We start from the raw sequence: 15,554 nt of genomic DNA, 5'->3' as shown, positions 1-15,554 counted from the left end.
AAGTGGCACGAGAGGGAGAGAGTTAACGATGGCCCCAGAGATAGTTTTGTTCTGAAACCAGGTGTTATCATTAACTGAAGTGGGAAATGGCAACAAACGTAACTTCTTGTGGCTTAGTGTGGGCTTCCAGTGTAAGCTGGCTAGACTGGTCCTCTATGCTTTTCTGACTTTTGAGTTGCCTGATCCAGGAGGGGGGGGATGGTACTGGAAGGCGTTTTATGGTTTGTTAAAGGTATGACACAGATTTCTGGGAGTCACTACTATCTGTTTTTCCAGGCTGGTCAGAAATTTGGAGGGTCACGGGGATGAAAGGTGAAGACATTATCCCCCCCCTCTCCCAGGCAGAACTGAAGAAGCCCCAAGGCTAGGAGAGCTTTCAAGCCCCCGAAGTCTAGAAAAGTGCACGAGAAAGTGGGCGGTGCCAAGAAGGGCGTTACAGGAACTTTCTTGGAGTTCTGGCTGGCTAAGGAAGAGCTTTCACCAGAGACGAAGTTAAGAGACCCGGGTGTGGTGTGGTGAGGTTGGGCCAGGCTTGTCCGGAAAGAGTTTGGGTGGGGTACAGTCGGCCAGCTTCAAGCCAGAGGTAGGGCGGGGAGGCTTCTACAAGGAGGTGACCCCAGCTTCAGAAACCCAACAAAAATGTCCGGGGCATTGTTAAAAAGGCCCCAGGATTCTGTCCGCCCATCAAAGAGGGAGGAAAAGCTAAGTTGTGTGATGCAGCTTTAAAGGGGCTGGTGATTGACAGAATGTGTAGCAGTGGATGGGGTGGAGCCGCTGGGTGGGGTCTGGGACAGGCAGCTGGGAGAAACCAAAAGGGAAAAAAAGAAAACCATTGCCCCTGAAATCCTTAACGCTGGGCGAGGGACGCTCGTGCGAATGAGGGGGAAAGGAGGGGTTTAGATCTTACCACCACCCCCACCACTGGCTAACTCCTTCATACCCTTCTGTCTCGCCTTAAGATCAGTAATATCGAGTGTACCGGCATCTCTCTAAGTCTCCCTGGGCTCGGTTCGTGGCGCGAGGCAGCGAGGACCCCGTGCGCGCTACCCTACCCCTACCCCTGACAGGGGCTGCAAGGAGAGGATGCCTTCGGAGGCGCAGAACCCCAAAGTAAGTCCCTTTCATTTTGCCCGGCCAGCACCTCGCCTTCGGCTGCCCTCTCGGGGTCTCGGAGGGGGCGGGGACATGGCCGCAGTTCTGCTGGTGGCTCACTCCAGGAGGAAAGAAGGGTGGGGCAGGGTGGAGTAGGGCGGAGGAGAGGGGTGGAGGGTGGTGCTCTGGTGCCCAGAGTGGCCACGCGACCAGTTCGTGCTCACTGAAGCGTGATATGTGTTTACAGCCTCTATTTCCACTCCTGGTGTTGCGGGTTGCTACCATCCTTCTGGCATTCTTTCTTTTTGTCACACTCCAGCATCCCTATCAGGTTGCTCAAAACCTCTAGCTTCGAGCTGGGAGGGCTCCATCTTGCCTGGCTTCTTAAAGAGACAGTGCACAATTTTACCTAGGGGACGTCTATACTTGGACAGGAAATTCAGTTTAAAGAATATCAGTGTCTTACCTTGTAACACTACCTGTTTATTGGAAGGAATTTATGTGCAGAGGACAGCTCCTCCCTCTCCCAGGTTACCCTTCAAGCTTGGTTCTAACACCCAGTGGATTTTTAGAAGTGCAATGTGGGCATTTATGCCAATATGCACATTAGTTACCCACAGAGTCAGTTGGTTCTGTAGTTTTAGCTGAAGGGTAGCATTTCCATTCAGATGCAACATGACCATGTAGATGATGTTGAGCAAATTAATCAATTCTACAGATATTTATTTAATGCCAACTTCATTGCCTGTGGCAGATCATGCAGCTGGACATTGTGTGTAAGATCTCAAGGCCCTGCAGAATGTTGCTACTGACTCCTTTTTTAGCTGATTGGTGGCCAAGATCTCCTCCCTGAATAGGGAGAGGAATGTTGAATTTGATTTTAACATTTGCCAACCATCTCTAACATATTCTCTCCTAGTTCACATGTGTTTTCTTTCTGTTATTGCTGGAAATCCATATACTCAAATCAAAGGAACTGGGAGCTCAGGTTGGAAAACATGTAGCAAGTCAAAATGGCTTGCAAAGTGGGTGTGCCTGTCATCTCAGCACTCAAGAGGCAGAGGCAGGTAGATCTCTGAGTTCAAGGCCGTTCTGGTCTACATAGTGAGTTTCCGGACAGCCAGAGCTAGAGAATGTGACTGTGTCTTGAAAAGAAAAAGCATTTGGAAGAGAACAGGACTGAATACTTCAGTAGGATAGCTGAGGCCATCCTGGATGCTCTGATTTTCCTATTGCTGTCTTACCTGCTACATTGTGTTGGGAAAAAGGGCCTCATTAGCTCCTTCCCATTAGATAAAGAAAGAGTTGGTATAGCAACCATTCATTAGAAATGGCTTTTATGGACCAATGACATCTTTTACATGCTTCGCCTTTGTTTCTGATTAGGGAGGGTGGCAGGATTGTGGATAGAGCTTTAGTCCACAAACCAAAGAAATGAAATTGTTGTCGAGGTTTAAGGGCTATCATTTTACCATGAAACGCTCTGTGTGGGTGAAGGAATGACCCAGTTCCCATCAGTCTGCAGCTAGCTGCCTCTAGTATTAAATGTAAAGTCCAGAGTCGCTTTCTTCTCTACTATGCTGGGATTTACTCCATCTTCAGTACCAGTTCTCATCCGGGGATGGTGTCTGTTGTAGGTTCCTTGACAACATTTTAAAGCAAAGCATAGTCCTCTATTCTGTGTCTCCTCCATAGATCATCTAAACTCGAAAACAGTCTTATTCCAGACAGCCCATATTATTGAGTTTGGAAAGGAATTAAGATAAAAAAAGGACTAAACATTTTCCCCTATGGCCTCCTGAAAACAAAGGAAAGCACACATTCAACAGAAACATACTTAGTTGGTTTTGACTGCTTGGGAGTGTAGTCTTGTTATTGAGTCAAAAGCCACTTGTGCATGCCATACCCCCCTTGAATGGAGGGCGGGGAAGGAACTATGTGTTGATTCCACAGCCGGTATTCTGCCTTTGGTATTCTGTGTCATTTATTAGGGGCTGCAGTGTTTCTCTTCTAACATTTGCTCATCTCTTGGTGTTCGTGGCTAGTTCGATTATCTTTGTGGGGGAATTTCTAGTTGTATATATGGGAACTAGGAAACTCTTAGCTGTCATACTGCTGTTGAAATGTGCGTTTTGCTTTTATAGGACAAGGAAAGCTTTATGAACCTACTAAGGAGTACTCAAGGAAAGAGTAGAATTTTTCTCCAAGGGTTTTAAGTAGCTTTCCCACAGCACTTCGGTGTCATTCTGCTTACTAGAATTTTCATTTAGGACAAGGAAAAGTGGTTTCATGAGAGATAATTTCAGAAACCAAACAAAAACCTTCTGGGCTTTCTGTCTCTGCTCGGTCTCTGTCTCTCTCTCTCTCCCTCCCTCCCTCCCACCTTCCTTTCCTTTCCTCTCTCCTTTCTCCCTTCCTTTCCCCTCCTTTCCCCTTTGCCCCTGCCTCTGCTTCTCTCTGCCCTCTATTTCTGTAATTCTATAGCACTAGTTCCAACCCTCAAATTGCCTCTTGGAATGCCTAGACTTTCTTATACTAGAAAAATTTGGACAGTGTTGGTTAAATCCTATTCTGGTTCTTACTCAGGCCTCAAGAATAGGAAGCTGCAAATAAGAAAATTGCAACACAAAATTATATCATGTCAAGCTGGTCATTTGCTCATTTAACAAATGTATGCTAAAAATCTTTTCTGTACCATTGCACCATCTTGGAGATTGTGAGAAGTGCTCTTGAAGGGAATAGACAGCAAAGATAAGTTTGGTGAGGCTCCAAATTTGGAAGACAGTGGGACGTGTTATTGAGAGCAAATTAATATAGAATATTTAAGGAAAGCCTCTTTGATATGATAAAGAACAATATATCTCATGAAATAAGGGAGACAGTCACAAGGATATTTGAGAAAGCTATTCTACTTGGTATATTCCAGGAAGAGCAGGAGGCAAATTATTGCCAGCCATGAAAGTAAATACCTGGTATCCTCGTACTTTGGAAGCTGAAAGACAGCAATTTAAACACTAGCTTGAGGTACATAGTAAGGTTGTCCAAGAAATCAAGGAAGGGAAGGAAGGGGGGGTGTAACATCATCCCTGACATGAGGTCAGGGAGATAGAGGAAATTGAATATTTTGGCTTTTATTCTGAAGGGGGTTAGGATGCATTTTTTCCAGTTCTTTAATATTGTAATTTCCTTTGTTTTTAATTGCAGTAGAATTGCTTCACTTCTTCTGCCCTCTTCCAGGGCGTTTCTTCTTCCCTTCTGCCCCTCTCAGATACTCTTTTTGTTTGTTTGTTTGTTTGTTTGTTTTTGTTTTTTGTTTTTTGTTTGGAGACAGGGTTTCTCTGTGTAGCCCTGGCTGTCCTGGAACTCACTCTGTAGACCAGGCTGGCCTCGAACTCAGAAATCTGCCTGCCTCTGCCTCCCAGAGTGCTGGGATTACAGGCGTGCGCCACCACCGCCCGGCTGATACTCTTTTTTTTTTAAACCACTCCCACAAATAGATAGCATCTTTTCCTCTGATTATTCCTGTTACACACAATATGTATGCATATGCACAAATATGTAAATATAATTGGCTGAGTACATTTTTGTTGCTTGTATGTAAAGGATGCATTTTTTTTATGAAAACCATCACCAATCATTTTACATTCTACTTCACTAAAGAGTGTCGGACTGCTCATCTTGACAAAGCTGAGGTAGATTGTCATTTTGGCTACAATGCTCCTTGTAGAAAATCTTAGGAAAGCTTTTGCTGAGTTGTTCATGCCATCCAGGACCTAATTTTATTGTGACTGTTATAAACATAATTATCTGAACGTGGTTTCATACACATATGAAAATACTTAAACACAAACGGCTCCAGTGCATTTTAACAAAAAAAAAAAAAATCACAATAAATTTATTAGCACTAGGAAAATTCTTAGCTTTAATTACAGAAGTGTCACAGATTATATAGTGCTATTTATCATAGAAATATGAAGTATTTGCTTGGAAATCTTTTTAAACATTCAGTACTGCTAGTACATTATTTCTCTTAAGTTGGTTGTTCAGTTTGCTTTTTTCCAAGTCGTCCAAGTAGAAGCTTCCAATTTCGATCTATCCCTAGCCTAGTGAATTCAGAAAGAGAAAAATGAGAAGGGGATTAAAAGTGAGAGAAAAAGACCCAGCATCCACAGGGGAAAATGTAACAAGAGTTTTAGCATCTCCATTTTATAATTTGAAAGTTCCATACCTTTTAGGCCTTGAAAATCCCCCTTCTCATTGCAGATCCTCATTAGGGGGAAGGTAGGTGTTATGTTGGATGCATCTTCCCTAGATAATTCTCAATTGGCTATATAGTAGACTCACTTGAGGAATATATTAAGAAAATTTTGATACCTTGGCCTATCCGCAAAGATTCAGATTAGGTTACTGCAGGAGTGACCTGAAAAAAAGGATTTTTCAAAATAGTCTTCAGGTGATTCTAATGTAGAAGCAAGGTTTGCCTAGCACTTAGATCTGAGGTTACTCTAGTATCATAGCCAAACCAGAAGCAACCTCATTACCTGAAAACCTTCTTTTTCTTTTTTTCTTTTCATGACAAGGCTGTTTTATATATCTATTCACAGTGAAAACCTTTTAAGAATGTCAAATTTCAACCAGGTGTAGTGGCACAAGCCTCTAATCTAGCTAGCACTCAGGGGAGGCAGAGGCAGGCAGATCTCTGAGTTGGAGGACAGCCAGAGCTATACAGAGACACCCTGTCTCAAAAAACCAGAAAATAAAGTCAGATTTCAGGCCCCACCTTAGATGAACTGGTTCAGAAACTCTTAGGGGTGGGACCCAGTGAAACAGATGTGAACAAGTCCTTCCAGTTTGCGCACTGCTTTAAAATTTAGAGGTTCACTCCAGGTCTAACACACCTTAGGAAATAATAGCCTGCTTTCAATAAGAGAAGTTCCCTGTTTTTGTGTGAAAGGTAAGAACGATGTGCCCGTTAGCATCCCATGTCAGAAGCTCATTCCAATGTCATCCCTCAGTGTTCGTATTACATTCATCATCTGTCCACCCTTCTTTTAGCTTAAATATTCTTTGTTTAGTGTGCACTATGTTATTTAATAGTCATAATTACTTTGTAGGATAGTAGACACTATTATCATCTCTAGTTCAGAGACGAGACACAGGAAAGTAAAATACTAAAGATCACATTGCTAGTTAGTCTGAAGGTTTATTTTCTTTTGAGTCCTATGGGATTTTGATCTATCACCGGATGTCCTCTTGTTCTGTCCTCTTCACCTTTTTGTTCTCCTCTCTCATCTGGCCATGCCTACATGGTATACTACCATGCACCAGATTGCCTAGTAAGCACTTTTTAGATGCATCAATGCACACTCTGATCACAATAATCCCTCGAAGCAGGTGCCATTATTTTTTCCTGTCTTATAAATGGAGCACAGGAGAAACCAAGCAACTTGCCCAAACTTCCAAAGCTTGCAAGTGGCAGACAGACATCTATCTGGCACGCAGTGTACAAAATCTGTACACTGTTGTCTCAACCTGCTTTATCTTCTGTGATAGTTTGAATGAGAAATATGTATGTCCCAGGGGCTTGGGTATTTGAACATTGGGCTCCCAGTTGGTGGGACTGTTGGGAGGTTGTGGATCCTTTGGGAGATGGAACCTTCTTAGAGGAAGCCTATCACTGGGAACAGGCACTGAGTGTTTATAGTCTCACCTTACTTTCTATTTGCTTTTTCTGCTTAGTGTTATGGTTTAAGATGTGAATTTGAGCTCACTACTATGACCACCACGACTGCCACTTGCTGCCATAGCTCCCCACCATGATGAAGTCTTACTTTTCTGAAACCATAATCCCAAATAAACCCATTTTTCTATAGGCTGCCTTGTTCATAGCATTTTGTCATAGCAACAGGAAAGTAACCGATACACTTTTCTCTCTCTCTCTTTTTTTTTTTTCTTTTGGTTTTTCGAGACTGGGTTTCTCCATGTAGCCCTGGCTGTCCGGGAACTCACTCTGTAGACCAGGCTGGCCTCGAACTCAGAAATCCGCCTGCCTCTGCCTCCCAGAGTGCTGGGATTACAGGCGTGCACCACCACCGCCCGGCTCCGATACACTTTTTTAGCATATACTTTCTTTCCCAGTCTCAAGCAATCTTTCTTTGTTAACACACACACTAAAACTCACTTTTTCTTTACTGTCATTTGAAATCCTTACTGAAATGCTCTTACCAGCTACTATAGGCTCTATCCTGCCTAGTGCTCTAGTTTAGGTCTTTAACCCAATTAACGGTTATATTCAGGGTTACAGACTAGCCTTTCTCTAGAGCCTCCCCTTCTTTACCTTTCATGTCAGTATTATTTCTCGGATTGCCACTTGCCTGATTGTTCTTTGCATTCACTTCTCTTGCCGCTCTATAATCCTTAAATGTTTCTACTGCCACTTGTAGGATGATGTCTGTCTGCATGGCAAGTCTCCATTTCCAAACGAATGTTTCTTCTGAGCTTAGACCATCCATCTGTTAACCGAATGGACATTTCAGCCTCTTACATGTGGTGTGTCTAACACCTTTTCTATATTATCAAACCTTCCATTTCCATTTTTGTCCTTCGATCAACAATGACCTAACAGCATCAGTTACTACACTCTTTTCCTTTACCTTCAAAATTATGTTTTTTTTTTTTTTACCATATCAAATGTGGCTTATTAAAACAGGTTCTTTGTTGTTGTTCTTGTCTGTCTGCAATATCTGTGTTCTCTGTTATGGGCTGAGTATGCGCTAACATGTGTTTCATTCACATGCCCGGGCTAAAGCAAGGGGTTTTTATAGGTCTTGGGCACAGGTGATGACTTGTAAACTAGGAGATGAGATTGTATCTGTGTATTATAAAAAAGCAGATGAGGAGAGATGTGGTCTTAGCTGGAGTTCTTGCACACGGGTGGGGTCATGGGAGGAAGAGTGAACAGGTTTTCTTAGCTTGTACAGGGTTTCCAACCAAACAGTTCCCATCCCTAGCACTGCAAACATTTAAAAAGTCCTCTCATTTTCTATTTCATCCCACCATTTCATCTCAGTTTTCTCTTTTTTGGCAAACTCGTTGGTATATCACAATACCCAATTCAAGTTTTCTGAAATCTTGCTGTATGTTGAAGTATAAATTGGACTTGGATAGCTAGGTTGAAGGGAAAAGGATATTCCAATCAGGAACAACAGAACTGTATAAACAAGGCTGGACTAAGCACAACTGTCATGTGGGTTGAAGGCGGGTGGAGTAGAATTAGAGAAGGAGTGAGCTTAGGAAATTCCTTCCAGTGGTGAAGCAAAAACAGCTGCTGGAGAAAAAGGCCACAGGTTTCTTCCTTTGTAGTAGTTCAGGAAAATATCTGAGCTTCAAAGAATTATACTAATGCTGAATTGAGCCTAATCCTGACACTTAAGCCACCTATATTTTTATCACATGGAAATCTGGACTTCTTTGTAAAATTTAAATCTATTTATTTTCATTTAAATTATATATGAAGACATAAAATTATACATATTTAGGGGTAGCAAGTGTTAGATTAAATACTTATATTATTTACCATTTAAAAAAAGATGAATGTATTTTCCCCCTCAAATAGTTACCATTTTATGATGAATTTATTCAAAATCCTTTCTAGTAGACTTTAGAAATAACCAGTGCATTACTGTTGTTTACAGTTACTCTAATGAGTAATGATACACCCAAACTACTTACTTGATTAAAACTTTGTAATCACTAATAAGCCATGTCCCATCCTTTCCTTCTTATCCACCCTGGCCTTGGGAATGAACATTGAATGCTCAATTCATATAGCATTAACCCTTTTAGATTTTACATGAGTATACTCATACAGTAATGTAATGTACAGTACAGTACTCATACACTCATTGATGTGCCTGGTTTAGTTCATTTGATGTGACATATTTTAGATTCCTCTCATGCTAGTGAATTGTATGGCTTCTTCTGAAAACTGTTCATTTAAATCCATTATTAATAAAACTTTAGTTTTTGAGTCAGGGTCTTATTATCCTGGAACTCACTCTGTAGACCAGGCTGGGCTTCTTAACTCAGAGATCCACCTGCCTCTGCCTCCCAAGTGCTGGCACTAAAGGCATGTGTCTCCAAACCCAGCTTTATTATTAATAAAATAAAGTTTTAAATTTTAAGTATTATTTATTTTTTGTTATTGAGGACTTTTTTGAGATGGGGCCTTTCTGTGTGGCCTTGGTTTGCCTGAATCTCACTATGTAGTCCAGCCTGGCCTCAGAGACCTGCCTCAACCTCATGAGTGCTGGGAGGAAAGGTGTGTGCCACCACGCCTCTGCGCTGTTGAGTTTTTAGGCTTTACATGCTTTTAAAAAAAGATTTATTTATTATATGTAAGTACACTGTAGCTGTCTTCAGATACAAGAAGAGGGGTCTTGTTACAGATGGTTGTGAGCCACCATGTGGTTGCTGGGATTTGAACTCAGGACTTCCAAAAGAGCAGTCAGTGCTCTTAACCTCTGAGCCACCTCTCCAGCCCTAGGCTCTACATGTTAACTATTCATTAAATACAATACTTTCAAATATCTTTCCAGTTCCCTGGATTGCCTTCTGTTGTTTATTTTGCTGTGCAGACACTTTTTAGTTTGATGCAAAATCACATTCTTTTCTTTCCTTTTCTCTTCCCATGTTTTTGGGTACCTGTCCAAAATTCCTTGCTTATTTCAATGTCTTGAAGTGGGTTTTTTCCCTAATAGTTTCAGTTTGGGTTCTTAAATTTAACTCAAATAACTCTTTAAACAGTTTTGAGTTGATCTCTGTAACTGCATGTATATTCAATTTTCCTAGCATCATTTCTAGAAAGACTGTCATTTCTTAGACTCATTCTCTTAGAATGTCTGCCAGAAGTCTATTGTCTGTAACTCTCTGAGCTTACTTTTATGCTCTCTTATTTTGTTCCATTAGTCTCTATATCTATTTTTAGGTCATTTTTAACAATTGGAATGTGATTGTGCTTTTATTCAGATTACTACAGTTTAATAGTATATTTTGAAGCCAGGTAGTGTGACACCTTTTTTTTTCTTTTTCTGTAAGATAGCTTTGAGTATTTAGGAATTTTTTTGTTTATATACAAATTTTATGTTTTTTTTTCTATCCATGAAAAGAATGTCATTGGCATCCTAACAGGATTTGCATTGAATGTGTGTCTTGCTAGAATAGCCAGTGTGCATATTTTAATGTTTATTCTTTTGATTGTGATATATTTACATATTTTGCATTTTCACAGTCCTTTGCTAATTTTCATCGTTAGTCTTTACCTCTCTGGTTAATGTTTTCAAGGTATTTTGGAAATGAGAGTGTGGAAAGCTGGATATTTTAATAGCATGCAGACTCTCACTGTATGTGCATGTGTGTGCACGTGTGTGTGATTGCAGATAACAGATTAAAACTAGGTTAGAGTATCTTCGGTGTATCTTTGGTTTAATTAAATCTACTCATATAGGGGCTGGAGAGATGGCTAAGCAGTTAAGAGCATTGGCTGCTTTTCTAGGGTACCTGGGTTCAATTCCCAAGATATACATGGCAGCTCACAACTGTCTGTAACTCTAGTTCCAGGGGATCTAACACACACAGACATACATGCAGGCAAAACATCAATGACCATAAAATAGTAATAAATTAAAAAAATCTATCATATAGATTAGCCATTTCTACTTATAATGCAGAGATAATGAAAGAAACATTTAGCCTCTATCTCATTCATACATTCATTCATTCATTTATTCAGCATATACCAGAACCCTGTGTAATCAGCTCTTAGCTACAGCTTGGGAACACAAAACTGTAAGACTCCAGTTTTTATAAGATATCCTCAGCTGGGAAACAGACAATCCTTTATAATTTATTGATTATTTACTTTATGCTGGTGACCATGCAAAGCCCTTTGCATACTTTTCAATAATTTTAAATTTGCAATAAAGTTATGCCCATCTTTTAGATAAGGATGGTGAAGGTTAGAGAGAAATCTGGCTTTTCTTTCAGCCTTTGAATTGCCCTGTTTGGTATTGAAAGACCCCCTATCTTATTAACTCCAGCAATCTGTTCTAATCTTCTGACTCCTTCTCATTCTCTGGCTCAGTTGGTCTTCACCTGTGTTTAATTTGTCCTTTCTCTTCAGCTGGTCTCTGTAAAACTGTCCCTGTCCCTTTCCTCTCTTCTTTTGAGAGTTGAGCATTTCCTGTTCTGTCAGATCTTTCTTTGATTCACCAGTCTGTCTGCCTCTCAATTAGACATCGCTTTCAAACATGGCTGCTTTCTTCTACAAACTTAACTATACCTTCATTGTTTGGTATTAAAGGTGTGTTCTAAGGGCCGAGCCAAACTACAACTAGAAGTTTTTCCCCCCAGTAAATAACATAATCTTGGAGTTCACAGTGTGATCAAATATTCTGCAACAAGTCAAGATGGATTACTAACTTTGGATGACACTGCCATTTTAATGAAATAATATGAGGAAATAGTAAGATAGAAAACTTCCTGGCAGGCCACAATTCAAAGACCTATGTACCACTATCTGTTTGCACATGTCTGTGGCTTTAAACTATGTTTTCTCCAAATTAGAATTCATTGTCAGTGTATAAGAGATAGAGTTCATGTTGGGTGGTGGTAGAGACAGAGGCAGGTGGATCTCTGAGATCAGGGCCAGCCTGGTCTACAGAGAGAGTTCCAAGACAGCCAGGGATACACAGAGAAACCCTGTCTTGAAAAACAAAAACAAAACAAAACAAACAAACAAACAAAATAAGTGACAGAATACACATAAAGCCTTTCTTAAAATATATCTCATCTCACCGGGCAGTGATGGCACACTCCTGTAATCCCAGCACTTGGGAGGCAGAGGCAGGCGGATTTCTGAGTTCGAGGCCAGCCTGGTCTACAGAGTGAGTTCCAGGACAGCCAGTGTAATACAGAGAAACCCTGTCTTGAAAAACAAAACAAACAAACAAACTAAATATATCTCATCTCTATGGCTCCATGGTGATAGTCACTAGAACATGAGCAGGAGTTTCCACTTTAAACATTTTATTTACTAATCGAAGTTAATATCTTTTGGTTATAATGTGACTAGATCTTTTGTTGTTGTTGTTTTAAAACAGGGTCTTACTATGTAGCTCAGGCTGTCCTAGGACTCATTATATAGACCAAGCTGGCCTGGAACTCACCAAGATTCATGTGTTTCTGCCCCAAGTACTGGTTACTAGATCTTAAGAATGGACTGAGTTTATGAAATGGGAAGTTGTAGAGTGGTGACACTTCACCTCAGCCTCTTGGCCCACTGCCAAGGCTGAATTCCTCTATCACACCCACCTGCCACAATGGACTGACACCTCTGAAATAACATGAGCCAAGATAAACGGTTCCCTCTAATACTGATAGTGGTGGTACTAACATTTTAACTAACTCAAGTCAACTGAAATATGTATTTAAACCAAGGAAAAGTCAGATTACGTGAAAAGAAATGGGAAGCTGATATGAATCCAAGGTTTCAAATGAATCTTAGATATTTCTGCCCTGGCGTATCCATTGATGTCCTCTCTCTTATTGATGTCCTCTCTCTTAGAAGGTCATAGCTTGGGGCTAGAGATAGCTTCTCTGACTGCTGAGTTCCTGTTACAGTTGTTACGGTTCATTTACATAGAATGCCACTGGATCTCATCATTCTATTCCAAACTCACTGGACTCTGTTATGCCTGGCTTCTTTTAGCTAAGGACTGCTATATGTCTCCTGAGGCCTTATTCCTTTGCTAACCAGTGAGGACTTTTCAGGGGATAATTTTCCCGGTCTCTGTTATTCTGTTACATTTAAAACACCTAACACCTCCCCTCCGGTTGTCTTACTTGTGATGCAAATTGAGTACTGGAGCTCTGGGCTGGAGCCTGGGGAACTAAGTGCTCCTTTCTAAAGTCTGAGTGGTGCAGTAGTCCCTGAATAGATCACCCACTGAGTAGTAAGGACAGAAAAAAAGATAACACTTCCTCAACTGTGTTTTCCTTAAAGGTCAAGCGATTGCTATTTAAATATGTTTAATGACTTTATCAAGGTCACAGAGCTTGTTAGTGACCAAATGCAGACTTTAATCCTACTATTTCTTGTACTTTCTTTTTATATTCTCTGCTTATAATCATTTCTGGAGACAGTTCCTTGATTTTGAATTGCTTTTTATAGCTCAACTTAGCCTATGAAAGTACAGCAGAGGAGCCTATGATATCTTGGTTAGACACAATTTTATTTCCTTGAATTATTACTGTATTTACGTCCAAGTTTCCTTGTAAATAGATTTAAGTCAAATTTTGAACCTGTGGGATGATTGCTTTACGAAAGCTTTATATAACTTAAAAGCCAATTTATTGCATTATTCATACAGTTTTTATTGGTCGAAAAGGAGAAGTGAGGCTGATTCAAATATTTCATAGATGTTAATTAGGGAGAGGTAAAAACTGTTTACAATGAGCTCTCTTTTACAGCATGCCAACGGTATCTGAATGATACTGAGGTCCTCTTGTCCCAGGGCATAGAGGGGACAGTGGACAATTTACTCCTTAGCTGAAGTGGGAAACCCACAGATTTTTAAAGATACATCATTCAGACTATTTCTTGCCTGGCCCTTCCACTCATAATACCTACAAGTTGGTGAATTTACTTGAGATAATTTGATAGCGTCTCGATGTAACATTTGAGAGCCTGAAAACTCCTCTTCAGCATCACTGGAATCTACCACTTGAGTTCTTCCCTTTCAGCTATGCTGTCGTGCATGTGAGCATGTTTATGATGCCCAGTGAGTAGTACCTTTAATATCCTTCAAGCTTTCTCTTGTTTTTTAAAAGTGCATTTGGGGCACTTGCGTTAAATTTGTCCTTTTTTGACTCTGCCAGGGAATGTAAAATATAATATTCATGATTGGGTAGGTTTAACCTCGGGAATCTAAATTTGTATTTCAACCTCTGCTAGTCAGAAACAGCACATTCATGGAGTGGGAAAAATATTCCAGCAAAACAGCCTCTTGTTGAGTAGTCAAGGGTCAGAGCAGCACAAGCTTCTGAATGCCCAGTATTGTTTTTCCCTCCCCTCTGTGTAAATGTTATTTTGTTGAATCTGCTTAATACAAACCTATGAAATTCCATTTCTCGTGTTATGAAATAAGTCAATGTAGAAATAGTGACGTTAACTAAATCTCCCTGTCTCTAGATCCCACAAGTAGTACCTTAAATGATATGTCATGCCATTTTTACTTGCTGAAGTTAGCAAAGTGGCAGATTCAGATGTGACAGACCTCTTTTTTTGTAAGTATTCACCGGTCATTTCCTATTTCCTTCTTACTGCCTTACAGTGAGCAGAAATTCCATCATAGACCTACCTATAGGAGCCTCTGGACTCCCATACCTTTAGACTGAGTTATCTCAGAATATCTTGGTCCTGTCTGCCTTCAATGTATACAGTATAAGAGAAATCCAGGGAATATTTGCCCATTGAAGTAATGAATAAACAAATGTATGAATAAATCTAGTTTCGGGCAATCATCTACATAGTTTGTAACATCTTGATAGGTTGTATATTGTTTTACATGTTTGTTGTCAGCACTATATAAATTATTTATGTGTGTCTATAAACTTATAAATATATACATTCAGAATTTGTTATCCTGATATATACAGACTCACAAAGATATATCACATAAATGAATATACTTGGTTTCCTGCTATCATACCACAAATACTATTTTAAGCACCATTCATGCTACCAAATGTGGCCTCCTAACTTTCTAATGAAATACACATTCTTTCATGTCTCTTATACTGAGTATTCAGCATGGTTCAAAATTTCTGTATGTAAATGACCTGTTTCTGTGATTATAGTGCAGGCAGAACCTGAGTAGAATATCTATGGCCACAGCTTAAAACAGAAATTCATTCTAATAATTCTGTAATGTAGAAGCCTGGCATCAACATGCTTGCAAGGCCAGGGGCCCACATAGACCTCTAGGCTAAGATCCTTCCTGGACATTTTCAGCTTCTTATATCCTTATGTATTCCTTGGCTTGTGACAGGATAACTGATGCTCTGTGTTTTCATTTGTATGTATGTTTCTCTGTCTTCTTGTAAGAACATAATCATATTGAACCAAGGTCTGCTTTAATCACCTCATCTTGATTTTATCTGCAAAGTCACTATTTCCTAGGAAGGTCACATTGGCAAGGTCTGATGTCAAATACCAGGAACATATTTTGAGTTGGGATACAAGGGGATACAAGGGCATGTTCTCCAGCTCTCCAGAATGCATGTCCTTCATATGGGAAAATACTCTCAACCTATTCTGGTCTTCTCAAAGGTCTTAACCCAGTCCAAGCATCAGTTCTAAGTCTAAAATGTCAACTAAATAAAATCAATACAAAAGTCCTAAA

The 15,554-nt window shown here is 40.3% G+C and overlaps 1 protein-coding gene across 1 annotated transcript in view; it reads left to right on the top strand.

The window, feature by feature from the left end:
- The first annotated feature begins 967 nt into the window (after positions 1–967).
- Klf8 (KLF transcription factor 8) overlaps positions 968–15,554 on the top strand; it is a 157,775-nt gene continuing 143,188 nt past the window's right edge. The window contains exon 1 of the mRNA XM_052171580.1: positions 968–1,110. The gene's annotated coding sequence lies outside the window, so the exon portion shown is untranslated. The remainder of the gene's footprint in view (positions 1,111–15,554) is intronic.

This window comes from Apodemus sylvaticus, chromosome X (assembly GCF_947179515.1).
Source record: "Apodemus sylvaticus chromosome X, mApoSyl1.1, whole genome shotgun sequence".
Taxonomy (NCBI): Eukaryota; Metazoa; Chordata; class Mammalia; order Rodentia; family Muridae; genus Apodemus; species Apodemus sylvaticus.
Note: the sequence above shows the minus strand (reverse complement) of the source record. Positions and strands in the feature narration are given on the sequence as shown.